Source organism: Leguminivora glycinivorella, chromosome 18, assembly GCF_023078275.1.
Source record: "Leguminivora glycinivorella isolate SPB_JAAS2020 chromosome 18, LegGlyc_1.1, whole genome shotgun sequence".
Classification (NCBI taxonomy): domain Eukaryota; kingdom Metazoa; phylum Arthropoda; class Insecta; order Lepidoptera; family Tortricidae; genus Leguminivora; species Leguminivora glycinivorella.
This window is the reverse complement of record NC_062988.1, coordinates 10,280,772-10,307,848: the sequence shown is the minus strand read 5'-3', so window position 1 is coordinate 10,307,848 and position 27,077 is coordinate 10,280,772. Positions and strand designations below refer to the sequence as shown.

The following is a 27,077-nucleotide window of genomic DNA, read 5'->3' as shown; positions in this document are numbered from 1 at the left end:
GTCTCGAGAACTACATACTATAGTATTGATTTGAAAATTGGAATCGTTATGAACATTGTTAACCTCTACAAATTGAAAGTATTATATTTATCTTATTATACCTTTAAACGAGCAATTCTTGTATATTTATTTATTAATATACTCGTATATACAGACACCGACGATCTCGGAAACCGCTCTAACGATTTCGCTGTTTGTTATGTGGGGTTTTCGGTGGTGAAAAATCGATCTAGTTCAGCCTTAGATCCCGGAAAAGGCGAATTTTTGAGTTTTCATGCGTTTATCTTTCGCGTTAGTAAACGTAAAATATGGTCGTTAATTTCGCCGACCGCGCATCGTATAATGTAATATATCGGCGCATTATATCGGTCTAATGTTCGCAGGCCCGGGTTTCGAATTCCGGCCAGAAATATTTTTTTTTTTTGTATCTATAAAAGTTTTTTTAATCTAAAGACGTGATACAATAAAATAAAACCGAGCCAAGGTCGGTCGCCTAGATATTTAATTTATAAAGCATGTTAGTAGTTAGTAAGAGTAGGTACCTACCTCGTCGGTGCATGAACAATAATCATTACAAATAATAACTAACCTGTAAATTGTACTTAATTTCAGTAATAACCCACGACAAATTCAATTCAATCAGCCAACTAATTATAATAAGCCGGTTATTGATCAAAATCATATCAATTTGCATTTAAATTGAGTTTCATTTGAGGTACTTGATGAAACACACAATGGTTTTCAAGTTTATCTAATTTAAGTTAGCATAATATTAACAGTTTGACAAATTAGAAGATAATAAGAATAAAGTAATTTATTGAAGCGCTGGTGGCCTAGTGGTAAGAGTGTACGACTTTCAATCCGGAGGTCGCGGGTTGGAACCCTGTGAGTGATTCGGAAGTTTGTGCGAAAGGTCATTTGATACTTATTACTTACCTACCAGTCGCTTTTCGGTGAATAAAAAAAACCGGACTAATCCAAATAAGGCCTAGTTTACCCTTCGGCTTGCAGGGAGATGGCATGGCCGTCGGTTTCGTAGAAACTAGTACCTGCGAAAAATCTTGGGATTAGTTGTCAAAGCGAACCTCAGACTCCCAAGAGCCTTGGCGAATGCTGAGATAACGCAAGGAGGATGATGAGAATATAATAATTTATTGCATGTAACATGTAACAAACCAGTTATAAAACAAGTATGAGGTTAGTTTAATGTGACTAAATAAAAGCGAGCCATAATTTCCATGTTTTATATAAGGTACAGCGGGGCAAATCTCGACTGTGGGGCAAATGTAACTGGTCCATTTTTTCATGTTTTACAATGTTTGCATTATTAAATAGTGTCCACCAGTTATAAGTATATGGTAGGCGTGTTCAGTATATACATGTAGAACGCAACATCATAGTGTAATAATGGAAAAAATGTATTAGTTACAATTGTCCCCCAGTCGAGATTTGCCCCGCTGTACCTTAAATAGAAACAAATGAATTACGTTGTAACATGATAATTTCATATGTTAGAATCGGTAGGTACTTGTCTACGCGTCTAAAACTTCAATTCGCATGGTAACTCCCTAAGCGCAACCCAATTAACAGTCAACAAAACCGCTTATCAAAGTAAATATTCTATTTAACAACAAATTCATGCGAAGCTACACAGAGCGATATAGAGGACGCAATCTGCATAATTTCAGCACATTGCCAAAGGTTATCCCTCACGAGCGGGTCACACGGACCTGGCCCCGTAGCCGAATGGCATTTCTCCGACGCCAAACGAAAGCGATACGCCGCTGGCTCTGTCGCGCCAATACGCAAGCGCGATAGAGATAGATATCTACTAGCGCTTCGTTTCGTGAGCGTTTCGTGAGCGATTGTGCCATTCGGCTAGCCACCCTGCTCTCATTATCCTTGTTCATTGTACACTTGGTCATACAGAAGGCACGATTTTTTTTGCCACTGCTGGGCAAAGGCCTCCCCTCGCTTCTTCCACTCAACCCTGTCATGTGCGTAATTCTGCCAGCTTGGATAGAATGCGTTCAAGTCATCCCGCCATCTCTTTTTTGGTCTGCCTGAACCCCGGCCTGCACCCTCTACGGTGTTCCGTGGGTCCCACTGCACGAATATTAATAAAAAAAATATATTGGGAACACCTTACACAGATCAACTTAGCCCCAAACTAAGCAAAAATTGTACTATGGGTACGATATACATACTTAAAAATAGATAAATACATATTTATATACATAGAAAAAAATCCATGACTCAGGAACAAATATCTGTGCTCATCACACAAATAACTGTCCTTACCGGGTTTCGAACCCAGGACCGCGGCTTAGCAAGTAGGGTCACTACCGACTGAGCCAGATCGGTCGTCGATATAAATCAAATAAAGGGTGATTCAGGCTACAGCGGAATGAAATTGGCCGATATGTAATTTTTTTGATGGTGCCAACATCATGGTGGTTATATACACCGTGTTTCACTTAACACTAAAAACCTGAAAACAGTTTGTTCAGAATCGAGAGTAGAATCGATTGAACTATATCTTGATGGGGGTAATATTTTTATTTAAATTTGTATTATTAGTTATTTTTTAAGTGCCTATTCTATTGTACTCGTAAGACAACATTGTGTATATCGAATTGCTAGAGGTTGTTTACCTTTTTCAGTATTTAGGGGTATTAAAACTGGCTGGTTACTTGAACGATTATTTTTTCCGCTACGAGTTTGACGTTGTTTGTCAGTTTAAACTTAATGTTTATCATAAGTCATAACAAATTGAACTCGTACCTAATTACAACCTTGTCATTTTGAATATTGGGTTTAAATTTGCTTACTGCGATTACCTGTCCAACTTGAAGTTTATTGTGACAAAGCTTTAAAGTGTTTTACAATGACATCTTAGCTGTCTATTGGTAAGCCTTATGTCGTTGCAGTAACGTACACAAATAAATAGTTTTATGGTTAATGGTGGAAGTTAGCAATTATTTTATTGAGTGTAGAGCTAAAAGTCAAGTAGAGCTGTACAGAAAATTAAAAATTCAATTAAAAAAAAGTAACCATCAGATTAAAAGATGAATACTCTAGATGAGTTTAAAAAAATAAAAATCAGTTGGGGTGTCTGAGGTTTTGAGTGTTACCGGAAACACGGTGTATATAATACTAGCTTTTAACCGCGGCTTCGCTCGGGTTAGAAAAAGACTAAAAGTAGCTAGCCTATGTGACTCTCCATCCCTTCAACTATCTCCACTTAAAAATTCACGTCAATTTGTCGCTCCGTTTTGCCGTGAAAGATGGAAAAACAGACAGACACGCACAGTTTCCCATTTTTAATATTAGTATGGATCTATAATAACCCAGCACCATGATGCTTTCTTTTTTTTTAGAAACTAATACGTCGGCTTGTCCTGTTCTTTTCTAACTTAATTCATCCTTGAGTCTCATAGAAAACTATGAATCGAGCTACTTATCTAAGTATGGTCGACTTTGGACTATCTTTAATCTGCGACATGCTTCCAAAAGATCTTAATGTTAGCATATCATAAGATTCGATTAACCATACTCCTTATTCGAAATAAAACTATGGAAACGGATTAAATTGCATATAATGAATTTACAATTCATCCCGACGTTTCGAACAATTTACAGCGTTCGTAGTTAACGGGTCCTTTTAAGAAACTATTGTAATGGGCTCCATAGCTCAATTTACAATCATTAATATTGTAATTGTCTGTGCGGATATAGAAGACTCCCAAGAATTAAAGAGGTAAGAATTAAAAGATAAATTACATTTCATGGTTATTTTCTTTCTATGTAGATGTCACGGTGGCATGGGTCGAAGTTACCAAGTAACTGAAAATTTCCTGTAAGCTTGTGGCCATAATATATTCTATACCATTTCAATAAAATAATAATTTATAATAGTAAAAATTAAAAGCAAAGTGGACCTGCTGCGTAGTCTCTACGCGACGCTTCGTCAGCACACGTGTTCATTAATTTTAACAAGCGCCGGTAATTTCGCCTTTATTACCCGCCGTTGAGGGCCAAATTTGCTTTATCGCTTATTTTTACTGCGAATTTTGATACTTAATTGAATTTGAAATAGACTTCTGTTTTCGTAGAACACCTTGTTTGGAAAATACATGGAAGCGAAATGAGTTGGGAAGAGAATACATGAAATAAAAAGTATATAGCTACAGTAGATCTCTTTAACACATTCATTGTTAGATAAAAAATGGCGCACTATTAAGTTTATTCACTAGAAGTCAATTTGAGATAACCCACCGATGAACGAAAACGTCTACCATATAACTGCCATCAATTGCCTAAGATATGTGTATGTAGAATCGATTTAGCTAGAATCGTAGTCAATATAGATATCAAAGCCGTCTTTCCGAGCATTGCTACGACAGCCTAAGAGCTACGTCGTAGCACCTTGTGGTGTTACATAGAACAGTGTACTACGACACTTTCAATACACAATCGCACATAAATATCGAATATTGATGTTATGTTTAGTGTACGTAGTACCTTACCTGAACAAAATGTCATTGACTTAATATATAACTTCGTCAAGTTGGGCCTAGCTGTTGTAAATTAATAGACCAGTAGATTGGTGCAAAGTCGCATTGTCCGTAACCAATGCGAGTGTAATGTAACATAAATCTGAGAAGGAGGTAGGGCATAGCGAATGATATTCCGCTTTGTGTGGTAGGGCACAGCACAGCGCATATCGTCTCGCTCGAATCTAGAGCAGAGCCCAACTGGGGTAGTACCTCCGCCTTACAGAAGACCGCAGCCAAATAGCACTAGACCCTACTCATAGTGTTGTGTTCCTGTCGGTGAGTAAGGCTGCCAGAGCTCAACGAGGGTGCGGTGAGCTGATGACGGGAGGACTTACGGAACTAACTTGTTCCGTCTATTGTCCTTTGAGTCGTCGGCAACCCGAACCCTCCTTAGAACTTGTACACTCCTTTTTGCTGCGTACTTAACACAGCAATAGGGAGTGTACAAGTTTCTAATGGGGTGGCAACGCGCATGTGACACTGTTTGAGTTGCAGGTGTCCATAGGTTACGGTGACCGCTTTACATCAGGCGGGCCGTATGCTTGTTTGCCACCGACGTAGTATAAAAAAAAAAAAATAAGCTGTAGTTTTTCGCCGCGTACTCATAAGTAATAATACTTAAGTCAATTTCAAATGCAGGTTGTAACACGTTCAGACTTCCTGCCTGAAGGTTTTTTCTCAATTTTCTGCCAGTTAACTATAGGGCTAAACATATAAACAAATCTATATTAAATCAACGTTGTATTCAATATAATTTCCAAAGCGGATCACAGCTAAGAGCAATACTACAATTTAATTTGCATATCTAACCATATTCTAATTTAGCAATACGGAATAGTCGGGCGATTTGCCTAAAATTATCATAATGTACTAGGAACTCCTGATTGCTAACCTACACGATTATTACTACTAAGCCCTATCTTGATATTGGATGGAAATATTTATGTTAAACACTGATATACCCTGTTACAATTTTAAGACATTCGCTTTGCTTTTTTTTTTTCTTATGCAGTATGCCGAGTGGAATTCCTTGCCGGTGGCTATATTTCCGAGCTCATTTAACCCAGCAACCTTCAAATCAAGAGTGAACAGGCATCTTCTGGGCGAGCTCACTCCATCGTAGGCCACATCTTTGCGTTTGGCTAGTCTGTGGCCAAGAGTAAGCCCATTTTTAGGGTTCCGTAGTCAACTAGGAACCCTTATAGTTTCGCCATGTCTGTCTGTCCGTCCGTCCGTCCGTCCGTCCGTCCGTCCGCGGATAATCTCAGTAACCGTAAGCACTAGAAAGCTGAAATTTGGTACCAATATGTATATCAATCACGCCAACAAAGTACAGAAATAAAAAATGGAAAAAAATGTTTTATTAGGGTACCCCCCCTACATGTAAAGTGGGAGCTGATATTTTGTTTCATTCCAACCCCAACGTGTGATATATTGTTGGATAGGTATTAAAAAATGAAGAAGGGTTTACTAAGATCGTTTTTTGATAATATTAATATTTTCGGACATAATCGCTTCTAAAGGAAAAAAAGTGCGTCCCCCCCCCCTCTAACTTTTGAACCCTATGTTCAAAAAATATGAAAAAATCACAATAGTAGATCTTTATAAAAACTTTCTAGGAAAATTGTTTTGAACTTGATAGGTTCAGTAGTTTTTGAGAAAAATATGGAAAACTACGGAACCCTACACTGAGCGTGGCCCGACACGCTCTTGGCCGGTTTTTTATAATATGTTTATATTTTTTTATTGTTTTGTAAGTGGTTTTGTATTTTACTTTTATATTCGTATTATAAATAGCCTAAGATTTGAAAGAAATAAAGAGGAATAAAATTGTTCCGATAGTGGTTTCAGCGACCGGTCTCATAGCGAAGAGTCTCAACCAACATCTTAAGAGACTCTCGCTAGGTGGCTGGATCAAGGGTCAGATGCAGAAGGCGGTGATCTTGGATACTGCGCGGATAGTACGACGGTTCTCTTGGTCTGCAGTCCTAAGTCCTAACCACCGGCAGCTTGGGCCCTGCCCCGCTGCTGGGCTGGCGGCACCCTATGTTAGATTTTTATACAGGGTGTAAACCTAATACGGGCGAACCTCTTAACGGTGGTGAGTATAGGATATAAAAAATGGAATTAGATAACTTTTACTTAAAATTGAAATATTTTTGTTATCCATACAAATTAATTCGGCCCGCAACGTACTGCAAACACACTCGCGTTAAACGCTCGTTGACAGTTGTCATTGATTGTCATCGCAACCACGTTTGCAGTACATTGCTGCTGGGAAATTTTTCAAAAATTAATTATGGGCTGAAACTTAAGAGTAACACAAAGACACCTCTTAATTAATGTTAACAATATTGAATTATATGCCTGGTTTCATTTATCGCCCTTATTACGTTTACGCACTGTATAATGTGTTTATATGTTTGGTACAGTTTTGTAAGTGTCTTTATATTTTATTTTCATATACATATTGTAAATAAATGGGACCCCTTTCTTTCCCATAAACTTTTTGGTCAGAATTTCGTTAGTCATAAGTTGTTATTCATATATTTTGTGGTCATAAACATCACTAGTCATAATTTTTGTTACGAATAATGCTTAATGGTACTAACATTAACAACCCATAATATTGGATGCCATAACCTTAAAAGTCATAAAGTGGATGAGTATAAAATTGAAAGGCATAACAATAATTATCCAGAAATATTACTAGGCATATTTTTTGAAGCCCTACTGATTGTTCTGCATACAGTTTTAAGGCATAAACCTCATAAGTCATAATCTTTGTTACGAATAACGTTTAATAGTTCTAACGTTAACAACCCATATTATAGAATCTTAGAATCAAGAAAGTTGATGAATATAACATTTAAAACGGATCCCTTTGTTAGCCAGATTATCATTAGTCATAATTCTGAAACGGTTTCATTAGGGTCACCTATAGATAGGTTAGGTTAGGTTTGTTTTATGGCAATCCTGAAAAGTTACGCGTTTTTGAGAAAAACCAAATTATGACTAACGAAAATGTGGACAATCGATACATTATACCTTATGACTTTATTGGTAGTCCGCATTTACCTCGCGTCCATTAGAACGGAAATAGGACCCCTGCCCCCCTTCTACTTGTTGACGAAGCCGAATACTACAAAAATCAGCATGCAAAGGAAGAAATGGCGGGAAAATCAGTGAGCTCATTGAGTATTTTAATCCTCATTTCTCAGCTAGGTTCGCTAGTTACCTTGTGTCATTCAGAGCAAAAATAGGAGCCCCGCATAGCGAGGCTCCGTCGAATCGCTGGCGGGCCTAATACTTTTAAAAGCAACATGAAAAAATAAAACACATAACATGTAAAAGACGAAATGGCGGGAAAATCAGTGAGCGCAACGAGAAAATTTTCATTTCTCGGGTAGGTTCGTTAGTTACCTTGTGTCATTCAGAGCAGAAATAGGAGCCCCGCATAGCGGGGCTCCGTCGAATCGCTGGCCGGGCCTATTATTCTTAAAAGCAACATGAAAAAATTAAACACATAACATGTAAAAGACGAAATGGCGGGAAAATCAGTGAGCCCAACGAGAAAATTTTCATTTCTCGGGTAGGTTCGTTAGTTACCTTCTGTCATTCAGAGCAGAAATAGGAGCCCCGCATATCGGGGCTCCTTCGAATCGCTGGCGGGGCCTAATATTCTTTAAAAGCGACATGAAAAAATTAAACACATAACATGTAAAAGACGAAAAAAATATCTTCTGTGAAAAACTAAATTATGACTAACGATAGTGAACACGAACAAACATTATGACTTCAAACTTAATGAAAAATAATATAGATCCCATTGAATGTTATGATTAAAGTTAATGTGGACAGTAATCATTATTACTTGCGAAAATATACTTTACGACAATTATGACAAACATGTTTATTGCTTTCAATATTATGTCCATAATACAAAATGCAATTTGATTATTATGCCAAACAATGTTTATGACTAACAATAATGATGACTTGCAAAAATCTGACCTCCAATTTCTGACATTCAACTTTATGACTAATGATAATATGACTATTAAAAATTATGACTAACAACGTTATGGATTGTAAAAATCGGACTAAAAAAATTATGGGAACCAATAGAGACCCAAAATAAATACCGAGAATAATAAAAAAAGTTGAAATTATATATGTACCTAAGTGACATTTCGAAGACGCTGTCACTGTGATCTCGGAGAAGACTAGCTAAAATACTAACTATCCGCACTTTGTCTTGATTATGCACTTGAAAGTTTTACGCACTACCGAGTTAAGGAACCGTGTCGACGACACAACAATCTTCACGCATCATGTTCTCAAGTTTAGATATGCGTATAAGAACCTTTTACAAGAGTCCTTATGCTTTGTGTCTAATAAGGACATTTTCATTTGAAACCCAACTTCTTTATTGAACTTGAGGTCCAAATCCTTAAGCCATTATTATTTTTAGTCATCTACCGCGCATCGTTCATGTTCAAAATATTAAAAAGTGTAACAGCCCTAAAAGACCCGTCCGCTCTCGGTGTGTCCAACTGGCGTGAAGTGGCTCAGGATAGGGTAGTGGCGATTTCTTGTGTCGGAGGCCAAGATCCTTTTTGGGTCACTAAGCCAGTGAGTAACACCTGTGTGACGTAGCCCATGTCTCACGTCTCAAAGAAGTGTACAACGTAAGGTACAGCGGGGAAAATATCGACTGGGGGGCAAATGTAACTGGTCCATTTTTTCCATGTTTTACAATGTTTGCATTATTAAATAGAGTATCCAGCGGTTATATATTATATGGTAGGCGTGTTCAGTGGATACAGTATGTACTCGTAGAACTAGAACTCGACATCATAGTGTAATAATGGAAAAAATGGATCAGTTACAATTGCCCCCCAGTCGAGATTTGCCCCGCTGTACCTATACCTAACAACATTATTCTAGGCTATGACGTTGACTGTAAGGGGGTATTAAGTGCAAGGTTTGAATCTACTAGCTAAACTGAGCTACTTTTATCGTGATACCAATGGGAACGAAAATATTGGCTATTTCACTGATACAAAACATTTCTAGGACATATATTTTCCGCGCATCGTTCATCAAAACGTTAAAAAAGTGTAACACATCTGACGTAACCCGTCTCAAAGAGTGCAAAATCTTATGTTATCTCCGTTATATCCGGCGAGCAAGGCGCGACGCGATTGGCTATGACGTGCCCTATCGCGTTTAATAAAGCTGTGCTTTTGCAGGTGCGGCGTAAGGTACAAGCTGATAGATCCGGTTATTTCCTCGGCGGTAGAACACTATTTATTAGATCAGATACTACTTCGCTATCACATAGAGCTCTTTTTTTTTGCCACTTTTATGAAGTGTAATATTTTTGAAAAAAAAAAAAATGCTATTTCTACTCAGAATTACTAGCTTTTTAGAATAGAATAGAATAGAATTCATTTATTCAGCCAATACATCACTACAAACATCAGAAATAGAAATACAAAGACTTAAAACAAAACAGTAGAAGTAGAAATGAGAGGCCGAAATGGTCTCCACTCAGCAATGCAGCTGACACGACAGGCGTGTCAACGGCGCTGGTTTTCTGCGGAGCCAGCGAAATGTGCGGGACAGCATACTGGTAGAGGTACAGCTTTTTCAATCCTAGTAGTTAAAAAAATTGTCCCATACGATTTTTCTTATTTTGTTACCATTTTCCGTACATATTGTATGGGGTAACAAAAGAGGAAAGTAACAAAAATGTATGGAAATTCTGGGACACTTTTTTTCTCCCAGTGAGATTGAAAGTACCCGTGATTCTGAGTACAATTGACCTAAAATTCCCTAAAACAATCAAAATTTTTTTATTGGCAAAAAAAAAGAAATGCTCAAATATACCACAGAGAATCAAGTATAAATTGAGAATGATTGTCAAAGTAAAGTGTAGTTACAGCACACACCTCGGACACTGGCGATCAAATACATGAAAGAGGCGCGTTCCTAGCACACAGTCTAAACACGTGTAGGTGAATACGTACTGTGTTTGTATGAGAGAGAGGGGGTGGGCGGCACTTTCAGCGGGGAGCGGGGGTGGCCATACTGTACGATAGTACTCTTTATTATACTGTGGTTACAGTGCATAGACTGCCATCTCTCTCATCATCATCCTCCTTGCGTTATCCCGGCATTCGCTCATGGGAGCCTGGACCCCAGGCTTTGACAACTAATCCTATTTGACGTAGACACTAGTTTTTACGAAGGCGAATGCCATCTGACCTTCCAACCCGAAGGGTAACTAGTCCTTATTGGGATTAACTCGGTTTCGTCGCGATGTTTTCCTTTACCAAAAACCAATGGTAAATTTCAAATGACGTTTCGCACATTTGTCCCGAAAAACTCATTGGTCGTACCGGCGGCGGGATTCGAACCCGCGACCTTCGGATTGAAAGTCGCACGCTCTTACCGCTACGATATCTGGGTGGCTAGCCGAATGGCACAATCGCTCACGAAACGCTCACGAAACGAAGCGCTAGTAGATATCTATCTCTATCGCTCTTGCGTATTGGCGCGACAGAGCCAGCGGCGTATCGCTTTCGTTTGGCGTCGGAGAAATGCCATTCGGCTACGGGGCCAGGACCATATCTTAGGTATCTGTTATTTAATATTTGACGTTTATAATTATATCGTATATAATAATCAGGTTAGGTCAGTGCCGTACTAGCTTATCTCTTATATCTTACGACTTTCCTCAAGATACCACCCGGGTCTAACTCGGCACCCTTTCAATATCAATCAATATCAATAATGTTATCCGCGATGCTACGGTGAGATTCGTTTTGGCTGGGCACGTTTTATTCCTCTCAAAAGCTATTATAAAGGTAACATTTTAGGAAGATTAAATGAATAAGATAATATAATTTTGGAATTTGATTTGGTTTTTCTTTCAATTTCGACAAAGTAATGTTAATCTTATTTATACTGTTATCGATGAAGAAGGTAAAATAGGTTATACAAGGGTGCAAAGTTGTATTTTAACGCCGAGTGTGGAATTGAAAAACGAGCAAGTGAAAGGATTCTATAGTTGAACCACGAGCGAAGCGAGTGGTTCGAGACGAGAATAGAATCCTGAACTTGCGAGTTTTTTAACACACGAGAAGTAAAATACATTTGCAGCAGTGTGTAACACAAAACTTTTCCCCTCACTATAGCGAGGAAAGTACAACCGGTTGAAATCGGTTGAAATCTAAATTTTGCCACAAAAAAAACACAGTAAGGACATGTTAATGTTTAGACGTCACTGATCAGAAATATTATAATCTGAACGTATTAGTCGTAAATGTCGTGACTCGTTAATACATGCATTGATATTCAAGCAAATATATGAAGGTATACCATTTCCCCACCTGATAAAGGGATCGATTTTTGAATTTCGAAAGCACGAATTCGCCGTTCGAAGGTCTGTGGAAAACGACGTAATGCTATTTTTGAAAAAGGACGGCTAGTAATTTTAAACCAGTGGCAACGACCACTCATTTTCAATTCTGTTAGTAGAATTGAAATCGCTAGTACCTAGTGGAGATATTATTGAACGAATTTCACGAAATCGAATGGCCTAGATTCAAAAATCGGCCCCAAAGTCCCAAATATAAGTCACCTCGTGACGCCAGTAACTAAACAGAAGCATCGCTCCTGCTTTTACCTCATATTTTATGTTAACATTTTACGCTCCGGCTAATGCATCTATTACGAAGGGTTCTAAATTGCCTGTATTTCCCTGTTTTACGGCGCGCTTTAAATCCATCGGTGGGCCACTTAATGCCTCCGTGGCTATTAAGATGTTGCTGAGATTTTATATCAAGTGTCAGGTGACGTAGACAAGTTTACTGTCGGCAAAAACATACTTTTAGTTTATGATAATTATACTTTTCCAAGAAAATCGTGCCAACACGCACTAATAAGAAGAAACGGAAGACAACTAGGGAACATATCAAATTATTTTATTGAATATTTTTCGATTTGTTCTTTTTTCAAGTAGTCACACCTACTATACATATATGAATTATAAATTTAAATAGATAACATACACTAGGGCGGGCGGGTGGTCTAGTGGTGAGGACGTTAGCCGCGTAAGCTGAAGACCCGGGTTCGATTCCCGGCTCGGCCACCAGTGGGCCCTGTCGTTTTTTCTTTCGTGTATGATATCTATTTAAATTTATAAGAAGAAACGAATTAAGAATGTAAATTTTCGTGTATCTTGTGACTTGCGAGTACTTGTGACGTTTTATCGCACTTGGGCGAGAAGTAGTACCTCATGTGCCAATATCAAAACAAAAGACACATGGCCTTAGGTTTAGACACCGAATAAAAAGGAATTCGTAACTTGTGTCGATTTAAAACACTCCCTTTGGTTGTACTATAATTCATCGCCACCATTTGTCCTGTCCTTAAAAATATGGGTCTTACAAAGTTATTATCTAAAGGTGAGTGTCATGGCAAACTAGCCAAGTGCCTATAGATATTTAGTATTATTAACGCATTTATAATCATATCAATCATATCGAAAAATCCCCTATTTTTCCGAACAAAATAGTTTAAGAAAAATGAACACCTAAACGAATTCATCTTCGTCAAAGTTTCTGGCCTATAACTTTTGATGGATCATATAAAAACTTGACTGTAGTATTAAAGATTTTTCACGGTATTAATTATTAATGAGTCCCTAAATAACACTCTCTTACTCAGGAAAATGTTCTATAAAAATAATAACATAAAAACCGGCTGAGATTAAAACGATAAATTATTGCTATAAAACTTGGCAGGATTTGTCGTGAAAGACGAAAATCTTCTTTTATGTCAAATACAAGAGTTTCGTGAATATTTTTAAGTGGCTTTATACATTATTTACATTAAAAGAATGTTTATTCTGAGGTATCCTGGCCTATAAAATAGGGCAAGTACTTTTGCGTGTGATTTTATACAATTTACGAAATGAAGCAGACAGTTATTTTTATTTTATTTTGTTTAGTAGTTACAATAACTATAAGCAGTTAGTTGTTTTTAAAATTTCTATGTATTTAAGAAGTCGGATAGAAATATACACATAAAAGTAACTGACCGAGACGTCACTCGAGTTGTTTTCATATTAATGCCATATTAGCAAATCGTTCAAAATCCTTATGCCAGGCTGTAGATAGACCAATTGTCCAATGTGTCCAATTTATTATAACTGCCTCTTATCAGATTTTCCCAAGCTACACGGACCAAGGAAATTACGTTCAGAAACGACAAGAACAATAAAAATATTACCGCGTAAACTGATTATATCACAACTCCGTAATTCAATCAGACATTATGTGTTTTGTCGATGTTAGTGATGCAGAGTCACATAGATCTCCGCTCCGTTTTTGAGATGGGAATGTTCCCAGAAGACTGCGGTCGTTATTTTGTTAAGGTAATGTATTAGAAATCAGGTACTACAATATATTTCATCAAGGATTCAAGTGTTTAGATTTATAGTAATTTGAAAAATAATGTCCCAAAAATTTACTGAGAAACTTTAAAGTAGGTAAGTTTTTATAATACCACACAGTGGACACAAGCATACGTTTAAATTTAGTTTAAGTATAGGTACTGAAAAGTTTCATCAGTTCAAAAGATACTACCTATTGATCATATTTATCATATCATAGATATTTTCAGGATTCTATGTTGGTTTCTACAAAAACAATTTTAAAGATGAAGTACCTAGTTTTGTTTTATTCTCTTAAGGTAACTGTAGCAACATGACTCTCGGGTGTATTCCTGTCTCCGGAAATATTACCGGAACGTACTATATTCCCGTCTTTGGTAATATTCCCGTGGTGCACCACTACAAGTTATGGATGTCGGCCGTTGGGAGCGCGGATTTTGCGGATGTTAGAAGAAGGTTTATTACGTTGGTACTTATATGAGATTTGACGAATAAGTGTACATTTGTGAACACTGGAGTTCGCACAAAGAGGATATTTACTTATACCATTATTTAATTTTGAGCCTTTCGAGCGAAATATGAGAAATTGACGAATATTGGATTATGAAAAGTGTATTGTTATTAAATTCATGTTTAACATTCATAAAAAAAGTGTTCTTTAATCACGAAGGCAGTACAAAATTCGTTACTTGGTATTATGGTTCATAACTTTTTATGTGCCTAAAGGGGAATCTTATGCATTAAACTAGGTCAGTTGATTTTTTTATTTATTCTGTAAGTTATTTATGAATAAAGCGACAAAATGTTCTGAATTTCAACGAGTTAGAACTAAAAGCACAGGCCCCGTAGCCGAATGGCATTTCTCCGACGCCAAACGAAAGCGATACGCCGCTGGCTCTGTCGCGCCAATACGCAAGCGCGATAGAGATAGATATCTACTAGCGCTTCGTTTCGTGAGCGTTTCGTGAGCGATTGTGCCATTCGGCTAGCCACCCTGGTGTTGTAAAACACTTAAAACAAAACACATGTGGATCTTTTAACATTACTACTGTAGCCACAGGAGATGGGAGTTTTTACTATCTATTTTATTAATCTACTAGCTTTTGGCCGCAGCTTCGCTCGCATTAAATTCGAAAATTGCGGAATGCTCAATACAAACTTCCACCCCCCCCCATTATAGAGAAGTGGCGGGTTAAAAGAGACAAAAAGTAGCCTATGTCACTCTCCATCCCATCAACTATCTCTACTTTAAAAAAAAAAACACTTTTTGTCGTGAAAGACGGACAAACAAACAGACACACACTTTTTCCCATTTATAATATTAGTATAGATTTCATATATAGTAGAACGTCTCCCACAGAGCTAATATAAGAAATATTTTTAAACATACTGCAAAAGCTTAGCTATAACATAGAATAAAACCTCACAAAATTCGCGATATCCGGACTCCCTCAGAGTTTTATTACATTTGTCAATGGTTCACAATTCCCTTTCAAAATCGGAAATGTCCTGGGTTCGGTTACGTTGGACAAAAGCGGCCAAATTGGCCAATTCGGCCTGAATAGGCGAATCTGGGACCTTATTTATTTATTTGTTGAAACAATTTTGGGCAAGGTTAAGCGTGACCTAGGCAAGGCCAGGATTTTATTATTGCTGTAGGTAAAGAGTGTAGACTGCCATCTTTTGACACAGGATTAAAACTTTTGAACAATACATTTGATGATTTAGCCCATACTTTAACTTTATGTGTGTTAAAATTATATAAGCGCCATGTAGCTGAGAATCAAACAAAGGTGTAACGATATCTAGTCTCATCGATCATGCATTATTCTTTTATTTTTAACGCCTCACATTTTAACGTAATTTTTTTTCTGATTTCGGAGTTACCTCAGCTAAAGATATATAAAATTCGCGTATTTAGGTGTCCGTGCCTTCGCTTGAACCCATAATGAAATGAACACTTTCGTAATTCCGCCCTAATCGAGTGAATTCCTCGAGTAGTCGCAAGCCAGTCAAGATTTAATGTCGCCCGATTGTCAATTTTTTATAATGATTTGGTAAAATAGTACCTACCCACCCTCTTATTGATAAAAATTCGCCAGACTAAATTAGTTAAATTACATTTCACCCTTTTGTTACGATATAAATCCACTAATCAAAATGTCAGATAAAAAAAACTGTTGACGGTTAATTCAGAGCTGTATTCATTTACGGACAACGTTTTCAGTAATCAGCTTCCCTGAAATGATTTATAATTTACACGCAAGTTTTCTCTGTAGGTCCTCGAAACCCTTCCTAAAGTCCCGCCACATAGCAAACCAAATAAAAAGGTGCTGTAACGAAGTTACTTGACCCCGCAAGCTACGCCTAAAGATTCCTCTAACACCCTAGTTAGTTCTTTTACTACGCTGTTACTTTACGGAAACAGCATTAATATGGGGACGGACTTCTAATAAACCTCTTCGATTCTGGGTCCGGTCCGTTCGGGTTGATTCCAGAGAGGCTCTTTTAGTTGGTCACATTATTATGGTGTAAGGTCCGACCGAGATTCTCGGCCGCGAATAAATTGTATGAAGTCTCGGCCGATAGTCTCGGCCGGCCGAAATTTTCGGCCGAGACTTCATACAATTTATTAGCGGCCGAGAATCTCGGTCGGACCTTATTATGGTGTTAATAACCATGACTTAAGCCAGTGGTGGGCAAAGTATGAAGGAGTTTTAGTGGCGGGCAAGGCCCCGTAGCCGAATAGTATTTCTGCGACGCGAAACGAAAACGAAACGCCGCGAAAGGTAGTCTGGCTCCGTCGCGCCAGTACGCAAGAGCGATAGAGATAGATATCTACGAGCGTTTCATTTCGTGAGCGTTTGTGGATTCGGCTACGCACGCTGATTTCCACCAAAAATGGATTTTGAAGGACCAGTGGGTGACATGGCTCGCGAGCTGTACTTTGCCTACCACTGGCTTAACCCTTTACTGTTACTATTAGAGTTCAAATTACAATTTTTTTTAAGCCATGTTGCGGTAAAGGGTTAAGAGAAAGTTAAAGTGGCACTGGGCTGGGTGCGTAGCCGAACGGCACAAACGCTCACGAAACGAAACGCTAGTAGATATCTATCTCTATCGCTCTTGCGTATTGGCGCGACAGAGCCAGACTACATTTCGTTTTCGTTTCGCGTCGGAGAAATGCCATTCGGCTACGGGGCCTGGGCTGGAAGGCTCTGGCTCATTCCGAATGAGCATTGGGCCAAGATCACCATGGAGTGGCAGAATGATATTTTTTATTTTTATTTTGGGTATGGGTAGATACCTATCGGCTATTGTAAAACTGTTTGCATGCTAGGTATATGAAATAAAACGGTGTTAATAAATTGTATTGAGTATTTTCTCAAAATTATTATCTAATTACTCAGCAAAATAAGTCTGTGACATCGCGAATTGCGGCTAATTGCGAGCTAAAAGCAGACGTTCAAAGCAGTGAATAAAAACTCTTATTGATTCTGCTCCTTTCAAAGTTTATAAACATCTAATTGCTTTTAATTGAAAAGTATTTTCTTAAAATATGTTTTCACATATTTCCAATTGGTGTTACTTTTTACTTAAGTAGGTATTTGCGTAAAATGAAAAACGAGTAGGAATAATTATGTACTTAATATTGTTTTGATTTTGTAGCAGCATAGTGAGTAAAATGCCTTTATATATATTTTATGATTTATTGTCCCAGGGCTGTAAGAACCTCTTTTTGACACATGACAGTGGCCACAAAACGTGAACTCGCGCAACCTAATGAAATTTTAAATAAAATCCTGTAATAATATTTAAAAAAATCAAATACTTAAAAACAATATTTTGCTTACTATAAACATAATCTAACACGTGTTACATTTTTGTGGATCTTCGTTAGTGAGTATTTTACGATATTAATTTATCACGCAGGATTTACTTATTATGTAATTTATCATTCATTTTTATTTTTAAACTAGTGCTGTGGCAGAGTCTGTCATTTCGATTCAAATGACATTTCAGTAAGTTGATAGAAATCGTATATTTATTTAAACGCCTCCTTGTACATAGGGCCTAATCGATTCAACCAATTCGAAATTAATCGTTAGATTTGGCAAACGATACGTCTTAGCCACATCGCAACATACTTCAAAACAAATGTGTCATAAATGTGAACTTAAAAATCCGGGACAATAGTGGCCATATCATGGTCGTGTTTTCGTCACTTGTCATATCATGCGTCACTTTAGCACTAACGTACTCGTTAGAACGTGACAGTCATGGTGACAAATGATACCCAAACCGTCCATCATAGCCCTGTCATATTTATTTTAAACATAGCCAATGCAAAAAAGTAGTTCGATTCTACGCATCTACTATGTTTCAATCTTATCGATATGTTTACTCCTACTAAGAACGATTTCATGCTGGACTGACATTAGCCCATAAAAAAAGCGCACCCCTGAAATGTATGCCTTTTAGGCTTAAAACTAGATGGCGCTATTTCGCAGCCTGGAAGTGGCCAAAATCATATTTCCCCGAAATATTTTTGCGCGTTTTTATTTTTTATAAGAACAAATGGCATATTTATTTATTTTAATGCACATTTAAAATAAAAAAATTGTAGGCATCATCAGTGTAGTTATGATAGTATTTAATAGGTGGCGCTAAAAAATCGAGGTACGATTCTTAGTATGAAGTATGTAAATAAATCCTATATAAATAATCCTTGGTCCTACGAATCGGAAGGTCGCCAACCGGGAACACACCTCGAAACGTATGGCGATCACGTGTCCGCGCCACTTGAACTAAGTATATTAGAGACTTTTATGGCACTCGTAAAACCCCCAACGAGGGGCCCTGATCTGATAGACATTGGGTTCTTCGTTAATATTTAGTATCGAATTAACTAGTGCCTATATTGACTTAATGGAAAGCGTTTTCGGAGTAAATAAATAGTCTAGTTACGCTACGTGATCTTGAAAAGTAAAGTTGCGGTCACTCTATTGCAACTTATGGGCGGTTAGTTTATTACGGGTAATAGTCGATAATTTGGGTAAATGAGTAGATATGTATCCAAACGCGCCTATCGATTGTCTCGACCACGTTTCGACGCCATTGATACTGCAGGGTCAGCACAAGATAGACTGCCCGCTCTTATGTCATTAATACAATTAGGAAAAGACGTGGCAAGATACTGCCGTGCAAATCATATGCTAGTCTTGCAGAATTAGTTAAAAATGTAGAATGTATAAAAATGTATGAATGTATGTGTAAAATGTGTGTGTAATGTACTTAGTACCTACCTACTGAATCGCTGTGACGCGTCACGTGTCTTAAATTCCAAAGTCTTCCTAGACCAGGTTTTATTTAATCTACCAAATACGTATACTATAAATTGTTTATTTCACGCTCGCACGAATTAAACTCATAATTTCACTGTATTTCAACTTAAAACACATAACTTAATCGCGTCCACTAACTTTAGGCTGCCTGCAGCGACGATCGTGACATCACGTTCAAAACGTCAGTACAAATAATAAAAGTTAGTGCCGTTTCAGTTGAAACTACAGGTTAAATAAATGCCGACAATATACAGAGTGTAATTTTAGATTAGATTTAGATTTCTTTATTTCATGATAAATTTGTTACATGCCAAAGTTATGTTTATCTTCTCATCATGATCGTCGAAAATTACATTATAAATTGAAAATAATAAAATGAATATTTTCTCCCAATAAGGATCGTCATTTACAAATAGAAATACACAAAACAATAAAATTAAGAAATGAAATAAAATCCGAAGTCAGTGTAATCAAATGCATGCTATCACAAATTCAATTCCATGTACTCATTTACAGAGTACAGAGGGTTATCTAACAAAAGGTTTCTCAATTTGCGCTTAAATGCTTCGTCATATGGCTCATTCCTAAGATCGGCAGGTAAGTGTTCGTAGTAAGTAGGGCCGATGACACGCGGCAATAATTACCATATATTATTTTTAGTCACCAGCAATAATTTATATGTGAATATACCAGGTGTTTCCCGCAACAGAAGCAATAAATTAAACTGTAGATAGGTACTTAAACCTGACCTTTTTATTCAGATTCAATATTAGCTATTTTAATTATGCGCTACCATCATTGTATGTGACGTTACTTGTCATGTTTAAATCATAGCAATATTCGCAAAACATCTAGTAGAATACACTAAAAGACGCTAAAAAGCAATTTTCAAAAAAAGTTTTTTTGTGTTAGTTTGAGGAATAAAGGTTAAGATGGCTGTCGCTTTGACAATATCGTCTTGTACGGGTATCAATTTATCCTTCTTCTAGTTGCATTTGGATCACTTCTGAGCGTGAACGACAAACGGCCGCTTATCTACATGCGTCTATTATGCTTATGCTCCAGCCGCAATAATGCTTTCAATTGTATCACTTATCCACGTGGATAAGACATCTGTCACTCTCGCACTGGCATACTAGCCAGAACGTGACGGATGCTTTATCCACGTAGATAACTGATAATATTGGAACCATAACTACCGGGCTGGTAAATTTACGTCGTACATTGCTGATTGAATTTACACCCTGTATCCTCACACCTCAATAGTTTCGAAACCATTTACCACTAACACATAATACTATAATTCAGTCTAGACATAAACGATGGCACGCCAGCTTTAGACTCGAACCGTAAACGTACATTAAACGCCAATAACGTAAATACGGAGCGTGTTAACGTGAAATATACGGGGCCATTAGCATTATTGTCCCGCGTAATAGTTGGCGTATATCAAAAGTTTTCAGTCCCGTCAGCGTTTAATACGGAACAGCGTTTTTAGTATTTGGCACTTTGTAATAAAATTTTATTGGACATATTTACAGCGCCACCTGGCACAGTTCTGAACAGTCGCTAGATGGCGTGGTTGTAGTCACCACCAATAGTAGCTAATGTAACAACGCACCAAAAGCATCTGAATCTGATACGTACTTCCTTATATGTATAATGTAAACAAACCCTAGTAAGGTATACGGCAAAAATATGTTAATTATTTCCAATCCAATGTGCTTAATCTCTCAAAAGGGTTGTTTTTGAATCTTTTTGGTATGGAACCCTAAAAATACTAAGAACCGGGATAGAACCGGGACTCCCGCTTCCAGTCCCACTTAGAATCGGGAAATGAAATTCTTGGAACCGAACCGGTCCGGTTCTGCATGCCCTACTCGTGTAGATATGTGGTTGAAAATAGCTAGACATGTTTCGCTTGCGAGTATTGAAAATGCTCCTCGTTACGGAGCGAAACATGTCGAGCGATTTTGTAAATACACGTGAGTGACGCGGTTTATATGTTTCCCCTCACTAGCTCGGAAACACGTGTTTTGTCCTTGAATACCAGCGGGTAAAAACGCATTTTATCCACTAGTGGGTAAAGTAATTTGACCTTGAATAAAGTCAAATTAACTGCTTTAAAATTGATAAAAGTAAGTGAATCTAGTAATAAAGATGATTTACCACCTGTGGAACTACTGGAAGCAGTGATAAACGCATTTTTTGCGTTGTAGTTTCCTCGCTATAGTGAGGGGAAAAGTTTTGTGTTACACTCGGGTGCAAATAAATGTATTTTACTCCTCGTGTGTTAAAAAACTCGCAAGTTCAGGATTCTATTCTCGAACCACTCGCTTCGCTCGTGGTTCAACTATAGAATCCTTTCACCTGCTCGTTTTTCTATTCCACACTCGGCGTTAAAATACAACTTTGCCCCCTTGTATAACAAATAACTATTAATATGTCAGTGTCTCGCGGTAGTTTCGTTATAAAATCATCAAAATTGTGTGACTCCTGCGCTGTAAAAATGTTGAGCCAAAAGGAGCCATAATTCTGCCGAGTTCATCCCAAGTTTCTCATAACTGGCCATAATCTTTACCTGGAATCAGTAATCAATACCAGTACCATTCTTCGTAACTTTAGAGTTAATCTAAAGCCTTGTCGAGCCTTGCTGTAGATTATTTTTATTTTTACGTTCATGGAAATACAAGCATATTAACAACGAACTCGTTATAGAGCATCAATAACGGCGTACGACGGGCAAAGAGACTAATATATCTGAGTACTCGTTGCTGAGAGTCCAAGCTATTTACTAACAGTACAAAGTCACTCCTAAAGGCCTTATTCGAATAATGGTACTGCAATGATGGTGACAGCAAAACGATACCGATCTATAGAGGGAGTTTTCTTTAGCGAAAAACGTCACTTTTAACATCGATTAATACCGCTGTGAGATCTTATAATTTGTTGTACCCTAATGCCGTGTCTTGCGTGGGCGACGGTCGCGCGACCGTCGCCGTCGCGTCTCATACTTCCATATCGATAAGGTTTGATTTCGTATGCGTCGCATCGCCGTCGCGCGATCATCGCGCGACCGTCGCCCACGCAAGCCACGGCGTAAAGAGCGCGCAACGTCCTTAAGAATATTGCATAATATAATATGTCGAAAAAATTATACTTGTGCCCGTGTGATCCGGTAGGTCGAGCAGTTTACAGGCATCTTTGAAAAGTACACTATTTCGATTCCAGCCTCGAGCACTGTAGGCAATGGTCACTTTTTTATAATACTTCGGTGACGTCGGTGGCAAACAGGCATACGGTCTGCCTTATGGAAAGCGGTCACCGTAACCTATGAACGCCTGCAACTTACGGGATGTCATGTGCGCGTTACCGACCCATTAGAGATTTTTCTTTTCTTATCATTTACTCAATTTTATTTTATATACATAAATACCTAGAAGTATGACTACGATTAAATTTAGCTAGTGTACTTTGTAAACGCGCTGTTCGAAACGGTACTACTGTCGAACAACTTAGCTGCGCTGCCTTCATATTGTTTATTTTGCTACACCTATGTGCTCAAACGGACATTACGCCGGGAATGAGATTGCTCACTACACACGCTCATGTAGGTACTCTTATACGCAAAGAGCTAGCCCCAGAAAACGATATGTTACTTGGTTATCACTTTTTTAAGAATCGTAGTAATAAAACACTTTATTGTACAAGGACAAAATACAAAACATTTTAATAATTGGTTGTTAGTAACAAGGCGAACTCTTTCTATCCGTTTTGGCTATAGTTGAGTGGTTTAGCGGTATTTACTTTTCTTTATAGCTAGTATGTAATATTTTGGGGCACTCCTTAAACCTGCGTTGTAATGTGAGTATAACAAAATTTAACATAAGTTTGCTATTATTCTTATTACTAAAAAAAAGCGTACATGTTAGTTGTAAAGGAATCCAGGCATCTACGTTCATCGGTGTCAGTCAGCAAATACGTGTCATTTGAAGGAGGCAACTTGGCTTGCAGAATGTAAGAAAAACATAACGGCGATCTGTTTAAGGCATAATAGTTATTTGATACCTAATCATAATTAGGTAAAAGGGCCATTTTTAGGGTTCCGTGGTCAACTAGGAACCCTTATAGTTTCGCCATGTCTGTCTGTCCGTCCGTCCGTCCGTCCGTCCGTCCGTCCGCGGATAATCTCAGTAACCGTTAGCACTAGACAGCTGAAATTTGGTACCAATATGTATATCAATCATGCCAACAAAGTGCAAAAATAAAAAATGGAAAAAAATGTTTAATTAGGGTACCCCCCTACATGTAAAGTGGGGGCTGATTTTTTTTTATTCCAACCCCAACGTGTAATATATTGTTGGATAGGTATTTAAAAATGAATAAGGGTTTACTAAGATCGTTTTTTAATAATATTAATATTTTCGGAAATAATCGCTCCTAATGGAAAAAAAAGTGCATCCCCCCCGCTCTAACTTTTGAACCATATGTTTAAAAAATATGAAAAAAATCACAAAAGTAGAACTTTATACAGAATTTCTAGGAAATTTTTTTGAGAAAAATACGGAAAACTACGGAACCCTACACTGAGCGTGGCCCGACACGCTCTTGGCCGGTTTTTTTTTTAAAGTTGTCCACCCCACTTTTTTTGTAACATGGGTATTTACGCGATTAATACTCAGAATCGCGAGGTCTTTCGATCCTGATAGGAGAAAAAAAATATCTCATAAATTTTTTGAACCTTCCGTTCCGTTACCGCCATACAAAATGTATGAAAAAATAGTAACGTAATGGGAAAAAAACCTTGGGACACTTTTTGTGGAAACACCATACAAATTTCCAAATCCAAAAAAAAAGTGGTATGATGGACAACTTTGAAAAAATGGCCCAATTAAGGAGAAGGAAAAACAGTTTTACACGGAACTAAGATCACCTTTTCCGGAGTTAGCTCTTAGTCTATGATTTTATATCTCGGGTAGTTCTGTAAGTATGATGCTTATTACTTTTTCAGTTATGAGGTAAGTAGCAGCAAATTTAAATGTAGCTTTGAATTTTTATTCTTACTTGAGTTTATCTGAAGTGCACCTTGCACTGGGATAACTTCAAAGGCAATTTTGAAAATGGCTAGCAGATGCTTGCAACTATTATAGATTGTAGAGCTTGAACTTAATTTTTAACAAGCGAAGGAAATACACAAATACAATACAATACATATTTATCTTCTCTACACCTTATAAGACAAAGTCGCCCGCCGTGTCTGTCTGTGTGTGTTCGCGATTAACTCAAAAACTACTGAACGGATTTTCATGCGGGTTTCATCTATGAATAGAGTGATTCTTGAGGGAGGATGGTACTCGCTTAGGTGCTATACGTGTTAAACTACTGGTAACCGTACCGCTCCTACGTCATTCAAGTACATACCTCAAGTGTACAAATAAGCATCTCGGAAACACTCAACGAAATACAATTCACGAAATGTTGCACTTGTCTCAGCTAAAAGTTAATTCGCTTGTATTTGTCATTTAGATTAAAGTTTGCGAGCCTGGGTACAGACATGAATGTAGCTTAATGTTTTATCTTAATGTTTTTAGTTTGAAAATTATGGCTGCGGTGTTTTAGTACCTAATTAAGTAAGTACGAGTATAAATAAATAAACTTATTATCAAGAATCCAATCCATAGATAAACCCAACACGACTAATAATGGACAACTTTATTTGATGTTACAGAATTAAGTCTAAATGATCGACGAAATAAATGACAGACTTTAAATTGTGTTATTAAAACTAATCTGTATATATAATTATTATCATGTATTAATTTATTACGATCGTAAATATTTTGGAAGGAAACGCATCTCTCAATAATTCCTGTCTCTTTTTTCAATCAGTTTTTTCTAAGTGTGATCAGATATCTGTAAACGTTTCGGCCGGCTTGATATTTAAGTACCATAGGCCAGACCCGGTTATTTCATGGACCAGCGCATGTCCTCACACAACGGCCAAGAAATAGGTATAGGTATGGACAAGGGCATTGTAAACGTTATCTCGTTTTGTGGGATAGGGCGCAACACAGCGAATCAAACCAAATCATTCCAAATCTCAAATAGCACTATATCCTACATAAAGTGTTGTGTTGACGGTGAATAAAGTTGCTAGAACTCAACGAGGGTGCGGTGTATTTGGTTCGAGAAGTCTCGATTTGCGATAAATAGTTCTTATGCTACCTGAGAGTGCTTATTTTGTGATGGGTATTCGCCAGTAGTACCTACTTAGGCATTTTCAGAATATTTGGGATCCCTCAATTAGCGTAAGTTGTTAACAAAAATTAACTCACTGTCAGTTTTGTGACGATAATTAAGCATGGAATTAAAAAAAAATATTGTTTTTGTGTTAATTACATAAACTTCAAGCGATAATCTACATTCAGAATGTGAAAGAAGTAAATTTTTTGACAGATTTTATGCTTAATTGTCGTCACAAAACTGACAGTGAGTTAATTTTTGTTAACAACTTTTGCTAATGGGGGGGGGGGGGGGCGACGTAGTCTATTTAAAAAAAATAACTCTTAAAAAAAGAACCTTTATTGTTGAATGTGATAAGCAAATTTGATTCCCTTGTGTTTAAGTAATATGAATATCCATTTAGGTCGTGTCGTGTCACGATTTGCGAAGTTAATAATCGAATAAAATGCCTGACTAATTTAATTGTTTCGAATCCAAAGTTAGGCAGTTGGTGAATTGCGGATATAGTAGCCAAATTTATAAAGTTTAAAGGTTATGGTTCTAAAGTCTACCAACGAAACTAGTACTTTTTTATACTACGTCAGTGGAAAACAAGCATACGGTCCTATGATACTCACTGTAACCTATGGACGCCTGCAACTCAAGGAATGTCACAGTATGCGCGTTGCCAACCCATTATAAACTTGTACACTCCCTTATGCTGTGTTATAAGTACACAGCAAAAATGAGTGTACAAGTTCCAAAGAGGATTCGGGTTGCCGACGAATCAAAGGACAATAGACGGAACAATTTAGTTCCGTAGGTCTTTCGGTCACCAGCATACCGCACCCTCGTTGAGCTCTGGCAGCCTTACTCACCGGCAGTAACACAACACTCTATGACTAGGGTCTAGTGCTATTTGGCTGCGGTCTTCTGTAAGGCGGAGGTACTTCCCCAGTTGGGCTCTGCTCTAGATTCGAGCGAGATGATATCCGCTGTGCTGTGCCCTACCACACAAAGCGGAATATCATTCGCTATGTCCTACCTCCTAGTACTAAATACTACCTAAGCATGCGTAACGTACCTTATCTAAGTTTCTTTTATTAATACCACACCATGCACCGTGGCAAACATGACAAGTACACAGCCCGCCCGATAAGCATGTCACCGTAACCTAAGGACGACATTTGATAATGGTTTTCAAAAGAAAATATAGGGAATAATTTTTAAGAAAAAAAACCGCCGCCTTTGGGGTTCTGGTGAAAGCTACTTACGAATGTTGGATTACGTATTTCGGTTCTGACCATCACCAATAGTTCCACTGCACCAAATGTCACTATTCTGGACGTAAGTGCATGCTGTTCTTATAAAAATACCAAAGTCACTATAAACGTGCCGTTCAGATTTGAGGAGTTCGGTTCTGACCATCATCAGCACTTCCACTGCACCAAATGTCGCTGTTCTGGACGTAAGTGCATGCTGTTC

The 27,077-nt window shown here is 37.7% G+C and overlaps 1 protein-coding gene and 1 non-coding gene across 4 annotated transcripts in view; one reads left to right on the top strand and one right to left on the bottom strand.

The window, feature by feature from the left end:
- Positions 1-27,077, bottom strand: part of LOC125236157 (brain tumor protein) — an 834,846-nt gene that overhangs the window by 468,619 nt on the left and 339,150 nt on the right. The window lies entirely within an intron of this gene.
- Positions 12,649-12,720, top strand: Trnat-cgu. Its single transcript has one exon. It is a non-coding gene; the product is annotated as a tRNA-Thr (tRNA).